The following is a 21,513-nucleotide window of genomic DNA, read 5'->3' as shown; positions in this document are numbered from 1 at the left end:
TGACATTACAAATCTTTATGTTTCAATAAAAAATAGTCCGACTAATTATAGTTTATAGGTTCATGATTCGAATTTTTAAAACATGTACTTACTTTAAAAAATGCTGGAAGGTAATGATGCCTGGTCGGTGACAAAGTCGTTTTCGAGCACGGAGATCGCAGATATTTCTTTATTCAGCGACGCACGTCCTCCCCCGTCCAGATATAGCGGTACACTGATTAGTAACGGAGGCGCGGGGTGGGGTACAGCTGACGAACAGTGACAAACACGGTCACAATTTTAATTACCGCTTTGGCGGAAGACGACAGCGATTTTTTCTGGACAAAAACAAAATCTCAATTCTTTCTATGATACAGTAACTTTAAAAATAAATTAAACACCAATAAATATGCAAAATTAGTTGTACATTCAGGTTGATTAATGAATGTAGTGATTTTACTAGTGTAAAATGTTCTTATTTATTGATCAATTTACCGGTCCCTCATTTACACGGGGAAGGTAATGAGATTTTAGCATGTTTTTTGTATACCATAAAGTTATTAAGTAACAAATGCCTAATCCGGTAAATACTACTTTTTCCTTTTTTAAATAACTACATTTTCCAATAAAACTTTCTTGAAAAACATTATTTTTCATATGACTTTTTTGCAAGAACATGCGATTTGAACGAAACGGCGGAATGACCCTTATCTTATTACTTAAATATTTATACCTTTCATATATTTATTTATTTATTTATTTTTCATGTTCTCCGTAAAACGGTTATTCACCAATACATTATGGAGAAGATTACAAATTAGACAAAAAGTATAGCAAAACACATAAAAAGGTCAGTTTCACTACTTTGTGACATACGTCAAAAGATAATTGTTAAACTGCCTGTAGGTTACGTTAAAAATGTCGATGGTCAATGCAGACTCGTTGAGCAGTTCAGTCGCTCTGTTGACTGGGGCGTTCTGATAGGCAGAAGTCCTCGCTTTTGGAGCATAAAAAAGGGTATGGGACCTTCCACGAGTATACTTGTCTGGGACATATAAGTTAATCTCTTTCAAAATAGGTGGATTATGTATAGTTCCAGAGATTATCTTAAAAAAATGTTTTCCTAAAAATATTTTTCGGCGGGCTTCTAATGTATTAAGATCGAGCATTCCTGCTAAGAATAAGGATGGATACAGGAAAGGGTAGTACATATATTCCCTCATATATAGGTAACGCATGAATCTCTTTTGTATTTTTTCTATTTCTATTCTATAAATAGTAAGTATATTTTAGTTTTAAAAACTTTATATGCCTTTTAGATATTTTTAACTTAGGAATAGTACACAACATAAAAAATGTAACAGTGTAAACAGAAAAGTAAATTTAACAATAGGTTATTGTTTTAACAATACATATTGGCACCTGATAAATAAATAGGGTATAATAATAACAAATAAAAACACCAAATACAAGAGTAAAATTTAAAAAAGGTGTTGAGAGAATATTCATTATGATGTCAAGTATGTAATAAAAAAAGTAGAATTATATATAAACTAGACATATAAAATAAACTAATTCGACTATATTTTTATTAACACTAATCGGTGACTGAAAATGGGCTGCAGACTAAGGGGGTATTTCACTATCTCTGATTATGTTCTGACCAAGCACTAATCCGCGGAATAGTCATTTTTTCGTTTTCACTATATCTGAATAACGCTAACGCTCGGGTTAAAGTTAGATTTGACTAATCAGTGCTCGAACTTCACGTTAGGCGCTATTCCTCGAATCAAAGATGGCGTCAAAACATTCCGAGTTTAACAGCTGAGAAGTGAGTCGAATTTTGTAGAAGGAATTTGAATGCTTGTATGATCCATCCTGAATTATTTGATTGTGTTCAAAATAAGAAACAATGTATTAATTCGACACGAATCTATCTAAAATGACCTGATAATCAACATAACATAACCAAACAAATGCACACTTCGCGGTGTGCGGACTGTGACGCATGACAGCCGTGTCAGTTAGAAGTGAGTCGTTCGCGAACGAGTCGGCTCAGTGAACCGGATCTTTACACCGATCCGTAAGATCCGGTTCCCAAATCATCCGCTCACTCGTTCGCGGATCGGTAGTGACTCACCCGTTCGGGAACGGTGAGCCGGTGACCCGGTGACCCGGTGATCCGCTTCACTCGTTCGCGAACGAAGAGCCGGTGAGCCGGTGAGCCGGTGACCCGGTGACCCGCTTCAGTCGTTCGCGAACGGTGAGCCGGTGAGCAGGTGACCCGCCAGACCCGAAGAGCCGACTCACCCGTTCGCGAACGAAGATCCGCATACATCGTTCAACGGATCTCACGGCTCGCGGGTCACTACTGACGTACTGACCGGATTGATCATATATATGACATAATAATACTGGTATTCCCGCTTGCATAACATTTTAGTTGTTGTGTCGGCACTTATTTAGTTTATTATAACAGGAACAAGGAAGAGTTATATTATGTTCATGGTTTATTTTCAGTTAATCATTGATATCGAAATAATCGTAAAAAAGTAATGTTGGCATTGAGTACTTACATGAACGACGTTTAGCTATCATTCTCACACCGAAGTATTTTGTTTCACAACACAATTTTTATATTATTATTGCACTTATTTGGGACAGAATTAATTTAAAATAGATTTAAGTTTATTTTCATTGTTCTATATTTTGATTCCATTCACCAATTGATTTTTTTAAACTTAATTTGAAGAAATTTTTTCAATATTATTGATATAGATTATAGATTTTAATTTAAAAATAACACATCTGACAATTTTTGTGGCCGCAGAAAAATGATTCCAAATTTCACTCTTTTTTCTTGTGGAAATCATGGTAAATTTAAATTAAAGCTATTAAAAAGTTCGTAATTATGTTTTCCGGGTAAAAAAAAACTAAAAAGCGATAAGAAACGTGATTCAACGATTACCGTACGATTGAAGTTTGACGTTTTGTACCAAAAACCTAACAAAACAAAAGATTTCTCGATTTCATTTTTTCATTCTAATAAAAGGGTATTCCAATAAAATTGGGAATCCCCTTTGAATGTAATCATAAATATACGATATATTGATCGATTTTTCTGGGCAAAATTTTGTCTTCGAAATATATAATATTCCCAAAGAAGCAAAAATGTCGGAATGTTTCCTCACGATAGCAAGGTCCCATCTGACGAAGCGCAGTCCTGAGAAATGACCTTTAAAGCATTTATCTTTTCAGCTCATTCTTCCGGAGGGAGCTTTGTCAGACGCAACCTGTTATGAAACATCATAAAACCCTAAAAATATTTTAAGTGCAACTTTTATAAAAGAAAAATGAAATCTCATGGTTTCATGTTTAAATACTTTTATTTTATAAGCAATAATTATTAGCCTAAAACACTCATCCACATTGAAAAATCTCCTGATAAAAGATACATGACACATCTCTTATCCGCGAAATAATTCAATATATACTAGTGTTTCAGGCTAATAATTATTGCTTATAAAATAATTGTTACCCTTTGTGCTATGCATAAAAAATCTTGTCTTAAATATTAGTTTACCAAAAAAAAATAATAAATACTTTTAATTTCACCAAAACATAAAAATAGCACATTGTATAATAAACGATCCAATTTGATTTCGGTCACAATGTACAATTAAAATAAATTTCACTAGCGAATCTTAAACATCTTAGGACACTGTAGAGTGTAGAACACATGTCGATTTCAATATCTGTACCATTGTATAATATCGACGACTACACGTATGTATTCTTTTATCGCGAAGAACTTTGTTTTTATTTTATTTATGGAGGGGGGAGGGGGGGGGGGTTCAATCGAGCCGGTTCACTGAAGCGGATCTTTCAGGTGAACGGGACCCAGTGAACCGGCTCCCTCAACTGAGCCGCTTCGCCCATCTCTAGTGTCAGTAGATGGAGTAACTCAAACATTTTGCGATGTTGCCAGACTATTTCGAGTGTTATCTATCCGAAAGCTAGAAACAATGGTGAAACGGTCGCCGTTGAATAACGAAGTTATTCTGATCTTTAAATCCAGCCAACGGATAGCTAGTCAGATATTTAGCCCGACATAGTGAAATACCCCCTAATACAGCCAAACTGAATAATGTAAACTCGGCATCAGAGAATATTTGTATACGTACAATTAAAATAAATTATTATACAATTTTTTTAAGTACAAAGAAAAATATTTTCTGAATTTCTTTACGTTATTTAGGTGGATAGGACAGGTACTGTAAATAAGTCCGAATTATTTTTGGTTTTTGGGGAATTTCCCTTTTTTCAAAATGCACCTATCTGTCTATAAAATTATTCCAAGCTTACTCTCTTGTCACTTTTGCGTCAATATTAATAAAATCACATTATTTTATGTTATTTCACTTGAAGCTGCTATTACAACGCTGATTTATAATGAGATCTGGAAAAAAAGGTCCGTGGTGTGGGAATTCTTCACCAAATCCTCTGATAAATTCGTATACTGTAAATTGTGTAAAACAGACTTGAAATATTTTGGGAATACTACAAATTTAATGGAGCATTTAGTGGAGGAAATAAATAACACCGAGATACCAGACAGTAAGTTAATTTATATTATTAAAATAATTACAAAAGGACTCTCTGACACGAAATGCTTCTTGTCGCTCGTAAGTTGTCGTTTAGTCGTACCGATTGAAAAGGTTGCTCATCTTCGACATTGATGGTACTAGTTGACGTTTTCGAAGAGATTAAATAATTGTGCAGGACACAGGTTGTTTTTGTAACGGTGTCAACCACAGACATAAGAATATATAGACTAGAAATTAAAGGTGAGGGGTAAAATCAACTGTTGAAGAACGAAGGGGGTAAAGCTGACTGTGATTCGTCAATAAATCAATCTGACAGGATATAGGCATCTCGCATTATAATATCACCATTTAGTTCTTAAAAGTAAAATCTGCTTTTGAATGAATAGACATTTTTACATGGGAGCGCAAATTACTCGCCACGTTATGAACTAATTTGCGAAGTTCAAATTCGGCAAAGTAAATTTCTTCTATTTTCAGAGTCGTAGTTAGTTTCAGAGTATTTAGTTAAGACACTTTTACAAATGTTTCATAATTTACTTACCCCAGTAAACAACGATGAACAGACTTGAGAATCGCTACATTGTGATGTGATAGTATATGTTTCTAAAACTGATCCATATAATACGGTGTGAATAAGCTTAAAATAAAGTAAAATAATGCTTACTTATGGAATGTAATGCGACAATTGGGTTTATTCTCTTTTTCACATCTATTTTTACAAGTTTTCATATCACAAGCAACCATTTTGCCGTGTTATTTCGTAAAATGCCTCGACCATAGCTCGACGCTAGTTTGAACAAGAATGATGACGTCTCATTCTCAAGATTCACGGGAAGCCATACGCGAGCCCAGCCGGCTCCAATGGAACCGGTATGGGGAGTGGGGAATAATACGCTTTTAATCACTTAGGGCAGGTCTACTAATATTCATATGTCTATGGTGTCAACTAATTCTAATTTACACTCGAAGGGCCGACGAAATACACGAAATCGCACTGACAATATACCGAATGCATTTTCTACCACATTTCGTGCTCTGCTAAGACGATAGTTAAAAGTATTTCTTGCTCTGCTATCTTGATTTGTACTCTTTGGGTACGGTCTCATAAAGTGTTTTTGTAACAAAGTGTCTTATCAAAGGTTTGTCATTGGGCAAGTTTAGTTGCCTATTTTGTAATTTGTAGCCAAATGCACTGTCAGCAAAAATACCTCCATCGCTAAATCGACCCATAGAACCAACGTCTATAATAATAAATCTTTTGTGCGCCAAAAACCTGAAAAAAAATTAATACTTAATCATTTAATTTTATTGTTACAGTCAAAACTGCGAAGAATGAGTGGAAGAAATTACGTGATGGTCATCGAGAATCACTGAAAAGGATAAAAGCCAGTACAAGTGGTCAGGCTGCTTCTCCGACAAATAATTGGAAATATGCTGGCTTACTCGAATTCCTTCTTCCCTACATGAAAAACCGTAAGAGAACTGGTAACACACCACATGAAACTGAAGACATCTTGCCCCATACATCAACTGAAGGTCAGGATGAACCGGTTATTTTACACGATACACAACATGAAGAGAACCTTCAAACCGTACGAAGTCAATTTGATGACAGCACCTTAACTTCTGAACACTCAATACCGCCAAGGCAAAAAAAGAAAAAGCTCGCTAATGAATCATTACGCGATTTACTTATGGGCCCACTATTCGAATTTCATCCAATTTCCGAGATATTTTTCTTAAAAGTTTGAAGTTTTTAAGCTCTTAAAAAAATATATGTTATTCTTTAAGATAGTATCTATTTGTTCCAAAAGCCGAAACGGTAATTATTTGAAATTCTCTCGATAGAAATAAATCGCAAAGTATGCTCCGAAAAATATTATTAACACTTTTATTTCTGTTATTTTACAAGTTATATGTATGAAAAAAATCACAATGCTTCTTTTAATGCTACTCAATAGACCCCAAAAGTAATTTTTGCTATTTTTGAAATACGCCGTGATTTATTAAACATTTTCACAACTGTCGCTTACGCCTATTGCTTTTAAATCATATTTATTATAGCGCGCTCGCTCCGACTTGAAGATTAACCTATCTTTATTTGAAAAGTTCATTCGCCAACTCGAGGGCTTTGGGGGCAGACGTGTCGTTCATCGTTCTATGATCTACAGACGTGCGATTACGTGCAAATATTTGAATTTATAAAGATAATTTTTACGCGTGTAAAGTTTATGAGTTAATAAATATTGTTTTTTCAAAGATGGGAAATACACGAAAGATATCCCGTATTTCAAAGAAAAAATGTTATCTCATAAAATTATATCCTATCTAATAGGTGAGAAGAAAAAAATACAATTTTTGATTTATAAGCTTATATTTATTATAAACGATAATTTACTATAAAAATTAATAATTCATATTTTTATTTATGTATTGTGTAGTAAAAAGTTATTATTTTTTTTTTCAGAATAGGTACTTTGGGAAATAAAACTAATTCCAATGCATTAGAAATTACGGGGTAAATTTTTATTAATTTAGTTTTCTTGTTGTCTTGTCTCTTTTCTTGTTCCTATACGATCGTGATTTATTTGCGAATTAATGGTGCTGCCACACGCAAAGCTCACATCAACAGATAATATAAAGCACAATAGCGCTCGCCATACAATCCCATACAGACCCGACACACGTAAAAAGATAACGCGCTATAAGTGTGGTTCTGAACTTCGCTAACCGAATTTATTTTACGTAACCGCTCCCGACGCGATATTTGAAAAGTTATGCGTCCCCCTCTCCGCCGTAAAAAGGAGAGGGGGTCATTTTAATTACGGAGCTACCAACTAAGTTCCGTGTTCCCTTTGACAGCCATGACATAAGCAGCCTAATAATGCATTTCTTATTTATTATGTTAGCTCATATCGTCATGTGTGCTAGTAAATTTAGAAACATAAAAAAAAACTTTATTTGGCAAACATACTTAACATATATTTAAAATATAAATATAATCAATATTTGAATTTGAAGTAAACAAATTTTCGTCCTTTCAAAATTAATCATATTTTTAACTCAGTATGTTTATTTGGTAATATCATTCGGTTTTTTGATAAAGTTGGACGGCCCGATACCTACATAGAGAAGCTTCTAGTTTGTTCGTTTGTTGATTGTTTTCCTGGGTAATCTGGTTTGCTCTCGTCAGCTCTCGTGCTCTCTTCTCGTTCCCTGCCCTGGTGTTGGTCCTTGCCGCCTTTGCCTTCGACATTTTTGGAAATCGACGTGAGCTTATTTTACAATAATTTATTATATGTCGCTTTCGTCGATCGGCGTGCGAACTGCGAATTTCCTGATTCGACGGAGAGGTTATGTCAGGTTATGTGAAAATGCGCTATTTACGCGCAGATTGTTTAAAATCTAAAAAGTTTATAAATAGCATTTATAATTATATAGTTGGCGGCATCATCATCTGAGGATGAGCTGTCCAACAGATCCAGCAATAGGCGACAAGTATCATCCATTTCGAAAACGTGCTCAAGCTGTCAGTAAGTAAAGTTGTCACTTTGACAGATGAAATTATGTTCCTCGGCCGCTCTCGAATTCAACTGACCCCCTCTCCTACCATAGGAAGAAATATTTGATAGCGTCGTGTGTCGGTAGAAAAGATGATGCGCTGTACATTAACTTTTGATGTGAGCTTTGCGTGTGGCAGCAGCTTAACTTTCTACGTACACAAATACACACGTCACTTTACATCTGCTCCTTAGAGTAATATTACTCTAAGATCTGCTCTAATGATTCACAATGCAACGATGTCCGAAATATAATATAATATGTAATAATAATATATTGGCCACCTGTTTCAAATAACAATACTCGAACGTGGAATCCAGAAAAATAATGAACGGGCCAGCGAAAAAAGCTATTGAAAGTTCTGAAACTGTGGGGAATATAATTTAATAAAATAAAATAATTTTTTGTTTTAAAACCACGATATTTATTAATTTAAGAACCGACCGGTTTCGCTTTACTTAAGCATCATCAGGGTACAAATTAATACTAAACAAGAAGTACATAATGTGTGCATATATATAACAAAATATAGAGGGAGACAACATGATACAAATATAAGCAACACAAAGACGGTCATAAAATACATTAACATAAGTGCACAAGTAATGGAAAAACCGCTAGATAATTATGTAGACTAATGGGTTATACGAATAAATCGGGAGAAACAAAACATCAACTGGCAAGGTGGTAAGGAGGTAAGGAGAACTGGGAATTTTTTATGGGTTTATTGGAAACAGACTTAATATTGGACTACTTGATATGTCTAATTGATTATTAAGTATCTGACTTTTGGTTTTTACAGCTTTTTTAATTTCTAGTGCCTCTAAATTGTTTAGTCTGTTACCATGCCCGTTTTTATGTAAGATGTTAGCACCGGTGCTATGACAGAATGTATGATCTTTATCGATCAAATGATTTGCAAATTCGGAAAAACCGTTATTATTGAGGTTTTATTGATGTTTTGTTTTTCCCGATTTAATCGTATAACCCATTAGTCTACATAATTATCTGGCGGTTTTCCATTACTTGTACACTTATGTTAATGTATTTTATGACCGTCTTTGTGTTGCTTATATTTGTATCATGTTGTCTCCCTCTATATTTTGTTATATATATGCACACATTATGTACTTCTTGTTTAGTATTAATTTGTACCCTGATGATGCTTAAGTAAAGCGAAACCGGTCGGTTCTTAAATTAATAAATATCGTGGTTTTAAAACAAAAAAGTATTTTATTTTATTAAATATGTCAAACCACAAAGTGATTGCTTTCTACAATAATATAATTTAGTTCAGTGATGTTATTTTTCATGTCGGAAGGAGGCCCTGAAGAAAATAATTTCTCTCAGAGCCTGTGTCATCTTTGAGAATGCTGTTTTAGAGGGTCTTTTTTGAGGAGGGAGTGAACCTGTCCTGAATGTCAACTGTACAATTTCTACCCAGAATTAACTTAATTGTACGTTTTTTGACTAACCGTACCTTGGTGTTCTATTTTCAATAAACTCTTTAATTATGTTTCAGATGTGAAATCTATACTCCGCTACAGAATGTTTTGCCCAAGTCTTGTAAAGATGCAAGGGCACGGAGGTAATAATAAAATCATTTGAGCCCTTTACTGTTATTTAAAAGGTCACTTGAAGTGCAGTTATAATCAATGATTTTATTTTTTTCTAGCTTCCACGAATAATCTGAAAAGGCATTATCTAAGGATTATACTCTTAAGGAGAATATAGAAAATGTAGAAAGGTGAAACGGATTTAAGATTTTCGATGAAATTATTGTGTTGTGAAATATTTATTTTGTTATTTATTACTTTATTTTTTTTTACAGTTTTACCGTACGCGGTCTTGTTGTAGAGTGGTATATCTAACTGTCATGGAAAGTTTTTTTCTGAGCTTTAAGAGAAAGGTTTCTTAAAGATACTGGAGTTATTCTAGGGCTATGTTAGATTTTTAACATCGATCACCGTAATGCTTGCCTTCCTGAATAAATCTAATTTTATTTAATCATTAACGGCCAAGATATTTTTGACAATGGTGTGTTTTTATCTTTCTGTATTCCAATCATTTAGCTTTGCTTCTAGGGTTGTGCCCCAGTATTGCTTTTTGGAGACTGTAAACGGATCTCTCGGCATTTAATGAAACTGCAGCAGAACAAAGGCTGTTGCTATATTGACGTTCATGGTATGTTTTGCTCAGATTGACGATAAGGTTTCCAGATCCGCATTTCGCTCGAAGCATGTTTAGGGTAATAAGTTTATAGTTTAGGGTTCTTTCACCGTATTTATGGGAACATTTCAGAACCACCAATCTTTCATTTTGAGTGAATCTTGTGTTTGTGATTAAATTATATTTGACAATTTAAACAAATAATATTTAGAGAAGTTAAAAATAAAATTGAAAGTTCACTGAAAGCTTACTATTAAAAGTAGTAATTTCATAAAAATGTAAATAAATAGAGCCCCTTTCACATTTTAGAATGTAATTTTATGTTGCTTACATGTTTTATTACTCTTTATAATTATTGAATTGTTTAAATGAATAAATAAATAATTACAAAAAAGTCTTCTGATTTGTAAGTCCTCGGGAAGCACTAAGGATCTTTCTATCTATCTTTATAATATAATAAATTTGATGAGCATAAAAATGTAAACGTGTATATAATTGATATAAATGTACAAAAGTAGATATTACACGTGTATAAATATTATATTGCGCATATTATACAAGATGTCGGGGGTAAAGTGCACAAACTTCGGGAGGTGATTCTAATTGATAGTACAAGTAAAAAAGAAAAAAAACTTTTTTTGGAATTCCAACGTTTTAAGATAGTTTTCGAGTAAAAAAGTTTAATTTTTTGTATAGAAAAAAAAACAATTTCTTCTACGGAAAATAAATTTTTGTGGAAAAAATTTGGAAATTCGAATAATTTCCATTTCATTTTTACTTCTTCTAGCATTTAGAATAACCTCCTGAAGTTTGAGCACTTTACCCCCGGACACCCTATAAAGATAACCATATAAGAAAAACCTTATTGATGTAAAAATATATTTATTGATTTTATAAAAGTTATAAATTACTTTTATAAAAGTGATAATAGTATTTTAGTAAAGTAAAGTAATTTTTATACCTATTCAAATAACTTTCGTAAATGTTTTTTGTAAAATTAAAAAAAAAAAATAATTAATTAAATCCGTAATAAAACCCATATTTTGAGAACCATCTTCATTTCGACATCGTTATAATTCGCTCGGTGCTAACTAAAAATGGTTCTGTTTTTCTAAAATTGCAATAGATGTCGGTAATTTAATTTCGTTATTTAAATTATAATCCCCAAAATTATTCCTAATACGAATTCAGACACCTCTGTCGGATTCTTTTAACACTAAATATTGTTTATTTTGAGGGTGTTGCCCAAATCTAAATTCTGGGCCATAAGATGGGCCAAACTCGACTCCGACATTTATCGCTAATAGCAATTGAAAACAAAACCGCATCAAGCCTGGATTTAAACGAAGTCATTGATACTTTTGCGTCAACTAAAGCTAGGAAAAAAATGTAAATATAATTGTTATTTAGTCAGTTGGTAGGCCCGACCTTTATATAATAAACCCTTGAATCTTCTCTATTTCGTTTTATTAGCCAAACCTACAACAAGTATTAATTGTAATTTATGTTGTTACTGTTTAATATTTTTATTACCTGCCCTGCAGTCTGCAGTGCACAAAAAAGAGCTTAAGTAGCTTAGCATTTTTAAAGTGTTTGTATATTTCATATTTTTATTTGATAAAACCTAATCAGTTTACATAGCAGTGGGGCCCCATTTTTTAATTTGCCCCAGGGCCCTTAGTTACCTAGCTACGCCACTGGGTCGACTCCGACCTAAATTTTGGTCCTAGAATGGTGGCGCTTTGGTGACGTCATAGCAATATTTAAAATGCCAATATCCAATAGGAACACTTTGAACGCCATAGAAGAACTGAGTTGTATAAAATGGGATATCTGTGTTAACAAAAGTCAAAACACCACATGTTTATGGTTCTTCGCCGACGTAAATATTTGTGAAAAGTGAAAGTAGTTTTTTTGCAAAGTTCGCATTTTGCAAAAAAATTAAAAACGACTTGTGGCTCGTTGAAAAAAGATGCTTTGCCGACCCTTAATCTTCCAGATATCGGAATATATCGGGATTTACCTGGTGCACAAGGGACCCGGGATGTTAACCAAAATGCAGGTGCGAATCTCCCTCTGTTTGTTTAATGTTTCTAATGTAACTTATCATTAACTTGAATCACCTCAGAATTGAATCTATTTTCTTTTTTAGACCGTATTCGTGTTCCACGTGTACCCCCAGTGTACTACTGCACAAATTGTGGTGCCCTCCAAGATCACAATTACAGTTTTAAAGGTATAAATCTCTATCGACCTTAATATTATTCATATGATTGTGAGTGTTGGTAGAGAGATAGAATTAAAGAATAGACGTTGATTTGAGTCGTTATTATGATAAAGATATTCATTCAATAGAATTATTATTTCTTCAAACCCAGCAACTGAATTACAGATATAATATTCTATGTTTTGTTTGAGTAATGTGATGATGTGATGTTTATTTATTTCAGATGCTAATGTCTTCCCTGGACCCAGCAGCGGGCCCATTGCTGCCAAAATGGACGTAGAAGCGTATACCTTCATACGCTTCTATATACAACTGTTTTATTTTTCTCTAAAGGAAATAATATTCTAATATTCTGTTTTGGTGTGTTAACATTTTATTGTCATTTAAAATGTGTTTTGTGTTTACACAAGCTTGTATGTCCCTTTTTTGTGTTATCTGTGTTTGAGTAATAAAATAATTCATGCAATTACGAGTTTTTCATTTTTAAATAATATTTTAGGCTAATAAATGGGGACAGTATTTATATTGTCTATGGTAGTACCGTTTTTTTTTTTACTTTCCTCTATCTTTGGTCGATGGTTTGTGACGTCGTGGCAACATATTCCCTTCTCTTTCTTTTTCTCTTAGTTCCAAAAAAATCCGTCGGACGAAATATGTTCAGTACTAAAAGCACGAAGATGACGATCTAGGTGTAGGTTCATTTATGGTCAGTGTTGTGCAAGTAGTTTAGCCCGACGGACGTGTCACTACGGGAAGTTAAAATGATCGACGGAGAAAGTTCTGATGGTGATTATATTGAACATAGGAAAAGAATGAGATCTTAGCTTTCAGCCACAACAGCTTTGTCTATAAGAATTTGGGTTGGGAATAACTCCTCCCATCAGGGTTACAAGGTCAGATGGGAGTTATACGCCCCTGGAGAAACTCAAGGCCATTTAAAAAAAGGTGTGACCATAGACATAGACAATACCACTGGGTACATTCAGTGTATGTAATACTCACTTCACACAGAGCGATTTTACTTGATCAAGTCGGAGTTGAGTGAGACATGAAAGCTAATCGATAAGTGTGAACAGCATTTCAACAGAGTTGATCAAGTTTTTAGTTGAGAGACGAAAGTTGAAAGCCCATCTACTTTTGTTGTTCAAGTATGAGTCATCGTTCGATTTTCCCGCTGAATCGTAACGTGGTAACATATGTTTCAAGTCGCTTGCGATTTTTAATTCCCTGCGGTCGAAAGTAGATGTTATACGTCCTTAGTGAGTGATTTATTTATGCGTACCTAGTACCTACCATCATGGCATCTACTTCAATGAAAAAAATTATTAAGTGGTCGGGTGATATGATGCTTAGATTTATGGATCTATACCAAAGCCATCCCTGTCTTTGGGATCAGAAGCAAGAAGTTTACAAAAACAAGAATGCCCGCGGCACTGCAAATAATAATATTGTTATTGAAATATAACTGTAACTTTGTAGTTACTATTATTAAATAACACGTCTCTGAATGTTTCAAAAATAATTTATTTTTTTACCTTCATAACAAATTTTAGAGAATCAACTTTTGCAACGAATACTTATTATTTAAACAATGATATCGTATGTTTGGAACTCTGTGCATTTAAGCCAGACTTGAAAAAGAATCACCCATTGCCAGGTATCTTAGCGTAATTTATAACTTAGTTTTGGCTGGGACTGTTTTTGGATTTTTTTAAATTTTAGACAACAGTAGTACATCAAATGGTTCTTTCGAAATTCGCAAATGTTTACAATAGCCTTCGGTATATTCTAACGCCATCTCTCAATATAGTGTTAGAAGCACCCAATTCGTTTCTCCTTATAATCCATTATCTGGTCACATGCAAGGTTTTTTGCGCTTATTCATATTCTAAAGTTCGTTCCGTAAAAGGTCCGAAATCAAAGGGACGAACGCAGCGATAACTTCACTTGATGCCATCTTGGTTAACAATATCGGTTCGAGTTAAATTGAAATGTCTGAACGATATCTCGTTCAATTTTTGTCGTTCAAATATAATCGCTGTCTGAATGGGGTACAATATAGTGTTTTCAATGCATTTAATACATGTAAAGAATTTAACTAAACGCGAATATCGTACTTAAAACCCCAAAATAATTTTATTTTTTCACTTTTAAGGTATTTTTTTTTTATTTGAAAATATATTTCTTTTATATAAAAACACAAATATGTTTTACTAAAAAAGTTATTTACAGTAAAAATGTTTTCTTTTTAACGTAACTACCCAATTCAATAGAGAAAAACGTTTCTCGTGTTTGAGTTGGGGAGTAGTGCCATTACAATATATTATATTGCGTAAAGAAAAGAAAGAAAGTTTTTATTTATAAAGTAAGAAATAAATGAAATGTATAAAGCATGATAACAAAAGTATAGATAATGAAAATAGACTACAATAGCAGTTACTAAATAAGATACACCGTAAATGTAAATAAATTAAAAAATATATTTATTTACATTTAAGTAAAATAAAAATAATATTATTACATTTCGATTAATAATTAGATAGTAGGTGGTATAAGTACATTTATTAATTTGGAGTAAACGGAGCTGATAATATTGCAAGCGAAGGTACATACTGTTGGTGGTTCGAATGCTGATATAACATTTCAAGAGGATATGGTAAAAGAAGAAGAATATTTTTTCTGTTAATTAATTATGAAATTAAATAGTTAATTATATACTTAGTATGTACTTTTAAAAATTGAACTTGATCAATTACTACTAATATGTACCTGTAATCAAAAGATACGTAAAAAATCAAGTTAAAACGTATAATTATTATTTGGTTGATCAAGAAGTTGTTTTATTTGTAATTTAAGAGGGCGCCTTCCATGTAAAGAATTTAGATTTGGGTAACACCCACAAAAAAAACAATATTTAGTTTTAAAAGAATCCGACAGAGGTGTCACTGTCGAAATTCGAATTAGGAATAATTTTAGGGATTTAATAATTTAAATGACGGAATTAAATTACCGACATCTATTGCCATTTTAGAAAAACAAACCCATTTTTAGTTAGCACCGAGCAAATTAGAACGAATGTTAAAATGAAGATGGTTCTCAAAATATGGGTTTATTACGGATTTAATTAATTAAATATATTTTTTAAATTTTACAAAAAAGTAATTTGTATAGGTATAAAAAATTACTTTACTAAAATACAACATAAAATACTTTAAAAAAAGTTAATTTATAACTTTTATAAAATCAATTAATATTTATATATCAATAAGGTTTTTCTTATATGGTTATCTTTACAGGGTGTCCGGGGGTGCTCAAACTTCAGGAGGTTATTCTAAATGCTAGTAGAAGTAAAAAAGAAATGGAAATTTTTCCAATTTCCAAATTTTTTCCACAAAAAATTATTTTCCGTAGAAGAAATTATTTTTTTTCTTTACAAAAAAATAAACTTTTTTGCCCGAAAACTATCTTAAAACGTTGAAATTCCAAAAAAGTTTTTTTTCTTTTTTACTTGTACTATCAAGTAGAATCACCTCCCGAAGTTTATGCACTTTACCCCCAACAATCTTGTATAATATGCGTAATATAATATTTATACACATGTAATATCTACTTTTGTACATTTATATAAATTATATACACGCTTACATTTTTATGCTCATCAAATTTATTATATTATAAAGATAGATAGAAAGACCCTTAGTGCCTCCTAAGGACTTAAAAATCAGAAGACCTTTTTGTAATTATTTATTTATTCATTTAAATAATTCAATAATTATAAAGAGTAATAAAACATGTATGCAACATAAAATTATATTCTAAAATGTGAATGGGGCTTTACTTATTTACATTTTTATGAAATTACTACTTTTAATAGTTTAAGCTTTCAGTGAACTTTCAATTTTATTTTTAACTTCTCTAAATATTATATGTTTAAATTGTCAAATATAATTTAATCACAAAAACAAGATTCACTAAAAATGAAGGATTGGTGGTTCCGAAATGTTCCCATAAATACGGTGAACGAACCCTAAACTATAAACGTATTACCCTAAACATGCTTTGATATGATCTGGAAACCTTATCGTCAATCTGAGCAAAGAGTTGGCCTAACGTCAAAAAAACTGTTGGAGTGTGACATGTGTCGCGTCAAATTTACAGTCATGGCAACTACGCGCATTTCTCCCACTCCCTTGACACTAACACATTTTTCTTGTTGAACAATTTTTGGGACATCGGGGGTATGTTAACAGCCGTCAAAAGCTCGGACAGTTCAGCAAGTCCAATTCCTGCAGGAGTCATCCCCGATACCGCTGCTACATTTACAGTGTTGACTGTAAATTTGGCGCGACACATGTTACATTCAAACAGTATTTTGAACATAAGGCCAAATCTTTTCTCAGATATGACAATAAGATTTCCAAATCCGCATCCAAAAGGAGGATGGTCCGATATGGATTTCAATTGTACATTCTTCTTTACGTAGACACGTACATCAGATAAACTGTAAAAAAAATAAAGTAATAAATAACAAAATAAATATTTCACAACACAATAATTTCATCGAAAATCTTAAATCCGTTTCACCTTTCTACATTTTCTATATTCTCCTTAAGAGTATAATCCTTAGGTAATGCCTTTTCAGATTGTTCGTGGAAGCTAGAAAAAAATAAAATCATTGATTATAACCGCACTTCAAGTGACCTTTTAAATAACAGTAAAGGGCTCAAATGATTTTATTATTACCTCCGTGCTTTAACATCTTTACAAGACTCGGGCAAAATATTCTGTAGCGGAGTATAGATTTCACATCTGAAACATAATCAAAGAGTTTATTGAAAATAGAACACCTAGGTACGGTTAGTCAAAAAACGTACAATAAAGTTGATGCTGGGTAGAAATTGTACAGTTGACATTCAGGACAGGTTCACTCCCTCCTCCTCAAAAGAGACCCTCTACACAGCATTCTCAAAGATGACACAGGCTCTGAGGGAAATTATTTTCTTCAGGGCCTCCTTCCGATATAAAAAAAATAAAATCACTGAATTAAATTAAACTCCCCACAGTTTCAGAACTTTCAATGGCTGTTTTCGCTCGAACGTCCGTTATTTTTTCTGGCGGCTTGCACCGTCGAGAATTGGAATAGATGGCTCATATATTATTATTACATATTATATTATGTTTCGGACATCGTTACAGTGTCCATCATTAGAGCAGTTGTGAAGTGTGTTTTTGTACGTAGAAAGTTAATTCACAAATAAATCACGATCGTATAGGTATTCCTCAACAAGAAAACTAAATTAATAAAAATTTACCCCGTAATTTCTAATGCATTGGAATTAGTTTTATTTAACAAAGTACATATTCTGAAAAAAAAAAAAATAATAAATTTTTACTACACAATACATAAATAAAAATATGAATTATTAATTTTTATAGTAAATTATCGTTTATAATAAATATAAGCTTATAAATCAATTATTGTATTTTTTCTTCTCATTTATTAGATAGGATATAATTTTATGCGATATCATTTTTTCTTTGAAATACGGGATGTCTTTCGTGTATTTCTCATCTTTGAAAAAACAATATTTATTAACTGATAAACTTTACACGCGTAAAAATTATCTTTATAGATTCAAATATTTGCACGTAATCGCACGTCTGTAGATCATATAACGTTGAACGACACGTCTACCCCCAAAGCCCTCGAGTTGGCGAATGAATTTTTCAAAGAAAGATAGGTTATTCTTCAAGTCAGAGCGAGCGGGCAATAATAAATATGATTTAAAAGCAATAGGCGTAAGCGACAGTTGTGAAAATATTTAATTAAACACGACTTATTTACAGTAGAGCAAAAATTTCTTTAAACATATCTTAAGTAGCATTTAAAGAAGCAATGTGAATTTTTTCATACCTGTAACTTGTAATATAACAGAAACAAATGTGTAAATAATAATTTTTGGAGCATACTTTGCAATTTTTTCTATCGAGGGAATTTTATGTAATTAACGTTTCGGCTCTAAATATATTCAGATATCTTGAAAAATAGCATATATTTAAAAAAAAACTTAGATGCTTAAAGTGTTCAAGGGAAATATGATATAAATCGGTAGAATATCGGAATTCCGGCCCTTAAAGGCTTTATATTTTTTTTCAGATTTGATTTTATATGGAAGTGCATTTTTTGTGCACTTCAAAAATTTATACCTAGATAAGTATAATGGTGTTGAGAAGCGCTCATTTTAAATTCCCTCATTATTTCTAAGTTGCCACGTGATCTTGATCGGTTACTTATTTTTGGAAATGTTATTGTAGAATTGAAATGATCTTTGTGAGTTTGTAACAATGAGTTCTTTTGAATATATTATTTAGTAGGTATTTTTGATAGATATTTTCGATGGGTATTTTTGATGGGTATTTTTGATGAGTATTTTTGTTGTGTATTTTTAGTAAGTATTTTTGATGGGTATTTTTTTGTAGTAGGTATCTTTGACGGGTATATGCGATGGGTATTTTTGGGGTGTATTCGTGATTGGTATTTGATCTGATATTTTGCGACGGGAAGTGTCACAGAATCCATGACTTCTTTTTATTAAATAATAAAGAATGGCTCGAAAGCATCGTTATATTTAAGAATTATAAACCTTTACCAGAAATAGTAAAAACGAAAAGAGGTCGACCCACACTGTCATTTGATATGTCGGTAAATATTCGGAATCGCTGGATACGGATTATACAAAATATTTTTTAATGAAACCTCCTGATTTACTATAAAAGGAATCTGACTGCATTTGGGATATTTTTAATTTTAGCATTTTAATTTTTAATTACGTAAATCGAAAAATCGATGACAGCTGGAATGATTTCTGTTGATGACATTTTATCTTGTTGGTATTCCTGATACGAGTGGCTAGAATTTGAATCATTTCTGAATGCAAATTCTAGTTAGGTACTGTTTTGGCCAAACTCGAAAAATAAAATATTTTTATGTTACTTAAACATAAATTATTTATATTTAGGTATTACTATAATTACTGTTTTATTTAACCTAAAATATAGTAACCTAACCTATAATAATCAAACCTAAACTAACCTAACCTAAATCCTAACCTAAACTATATCCTAACCTAACTTATAATAATCTAACCTAACCTAACCTAACCTATATCCTAACCTAACCCAACATACCTAACCTAACCGATAATAATCCAACCTAACCTAACCTTTAATAATCCAACCTAACCTATATCCTAAGCTAACCCAACATACCTAACCTAACCGATAATAATCCAACCAAACCTAACCTAATCGATAATAATCCAACCTAACCCAACCTATAATAATCCAACCTAACCTATCCTAACCTATATCCTAATAATAATCCAACCTAACCTATAATAATCGAACCTAACCTACAATAATCCAACCTAACCTTTAATATCCAATCTAACCTAACCTCACCTATAATAATCCAACCTAACCTATTATAATCCAACCTAACCTATAATATCCAACCTAACCTAACCTAAATCCTAATAATAAACCAACCTATCCTATAATAATCCAACCTTACCTATAATAACCTCACATTTTTTAATTTTTCTATTTTATAAAACATACCTAAGTATCTTTATTTTATTTTTCGAGTTTGGCTAAAATAGTACCTACCTAGTATTTGCATATGGTAAAAAATCTAGCCACTCGTTTCAGGAATACCAACAAAAGAAAATGTTATCAACAGAAACCATTCCAGCATGATTCCAGCTGTCATCCCATTAGAGGTGGGTCCTGATTCTGCCCACATATTCCCCATTATTCGTATATTTATTATTCGAAATCCGTTGAGGGGGGGGGGGGGGGGTTGTTCAAGAATTTCTGAAAAACATTATTACCCACAAAAAAAATTCTAAATGAATACTCCCCACGACATATTTGAAATCCATGGGGAGGGGGGGGGGTTTGTTAGAGAATTTCTGTAAACCATAATTCCCCACAATTTTTTTTCAAAATGAGTACTCCCCACAGAATATTTGAATTCCATGGGGGGGTTGTTACAGAACTTCGCTGAAAAAATTCCGCACAGGCAAAATCATCATATGTGATTCTCCACAATAATTTTTCGAAATCCACGGGAGGGGGGGGGGGTAGCTACGGAATTCCGTTTCGAAAAATTCCTCACATTTTTCCCGTCGCAAAATATCAGATCAAATACCAATCACGAATACACCCCAAAAATACCCATCGCATATACCCGTCAAAGATACCTACTACAAAAAAATACCCATAAAAAATACTTACTAAAAATACACAACAAAAATACTCATCAAAAATACCCATCAAAAATACCCATCGAAAATACCTATCAAAAATACCTACTGAAAACACCCATCAAAAATACCTACTAAAAATACCCATCAAAAATACCTATCAAAAATACCTGGTAAAAGTACCTATTAAAAATATTTAGTACCGGTATAAAATACTCATGAGTATTTTGGAACCAGGTATTTTAGAGATCTGTCACAAGTACAAAGTATCGCATGGAAATTGGAAATACCCGGTACTTTTACTGGGTACGATAAATACGCCTCACCTCTACATCCCATACAACCAGACGCCATCTTGACAGTTCAAATTGTTGTTTGTTATGTGAAAATGTCTGAAGGTAAAGTTATCAAAGCCGTGTTGTGTGAAGGGCTGTACTGACAGACAATCGACTCGACATAAATATCCAAAACACGGAAGCTTTGAGGAGCGCAGGTTCGGCGAATGGGCCTGTAGAATCGACAGAATCGAATTCAGTAAAATTGTACTTTATCGGACAATTTTGCCCATTCTCCTTTAATTTTGCAGCTAAATTAAATAATTGTAATTTTTCATGATGTGCAAATAAGGTTGCCATATTGTTATTAGAAAATAGGACGCCCGCCATGCAAAGGATGAGTGTTAAAGATTAAGTAGCCATTACTT

General features: G+C 32.7%; 1 long non-coding RNA gene across 1 annotated transcript; it reads right to left on the bottom strand.

The window, feature by feature from the left end:
* Positions 1 to 16,429: 16,429 nt before the first annotated feature.
* On the bottom strand, positions 16,430 to 19,398 carry LOC149411343 (uncharacterized). The gene is made up of 4 exons (XR_016304902.1): positions 19,194 to 19,398; positions 17,287 to 17,352; positions 17,128 to 17,199; positions 16,430 to 17,044 (listed from the first exon to the last, which is right to left on the bottom strand). It is a non-coding gene; the product is annotated as an uncharacterized LOC149411343 (long non-coding RNA).
* Between the last annotated feature and the right edge of the window lie 2,115 nt (positions 19,399 to 21,513).

Source organism: Hesperophylax consimilis, chromosome 26 (assembly GCF_061612785.1).
Source record: "Hesperophylax consimilis isolate HC1 chromosome 26, BYU_Hcon_1.0, whole genome shotgun sequence".
Classification (NCBI taxonomy): Eukaryota; Metazoa; Arthropoda; class Insecta; order Trichoptera; family Limnephilidae; genus Hesperophylax; species Hesperophylax consimilis.
This window is presented reverse-complemented; position numbering and strand designations above follow the sequence as displayed.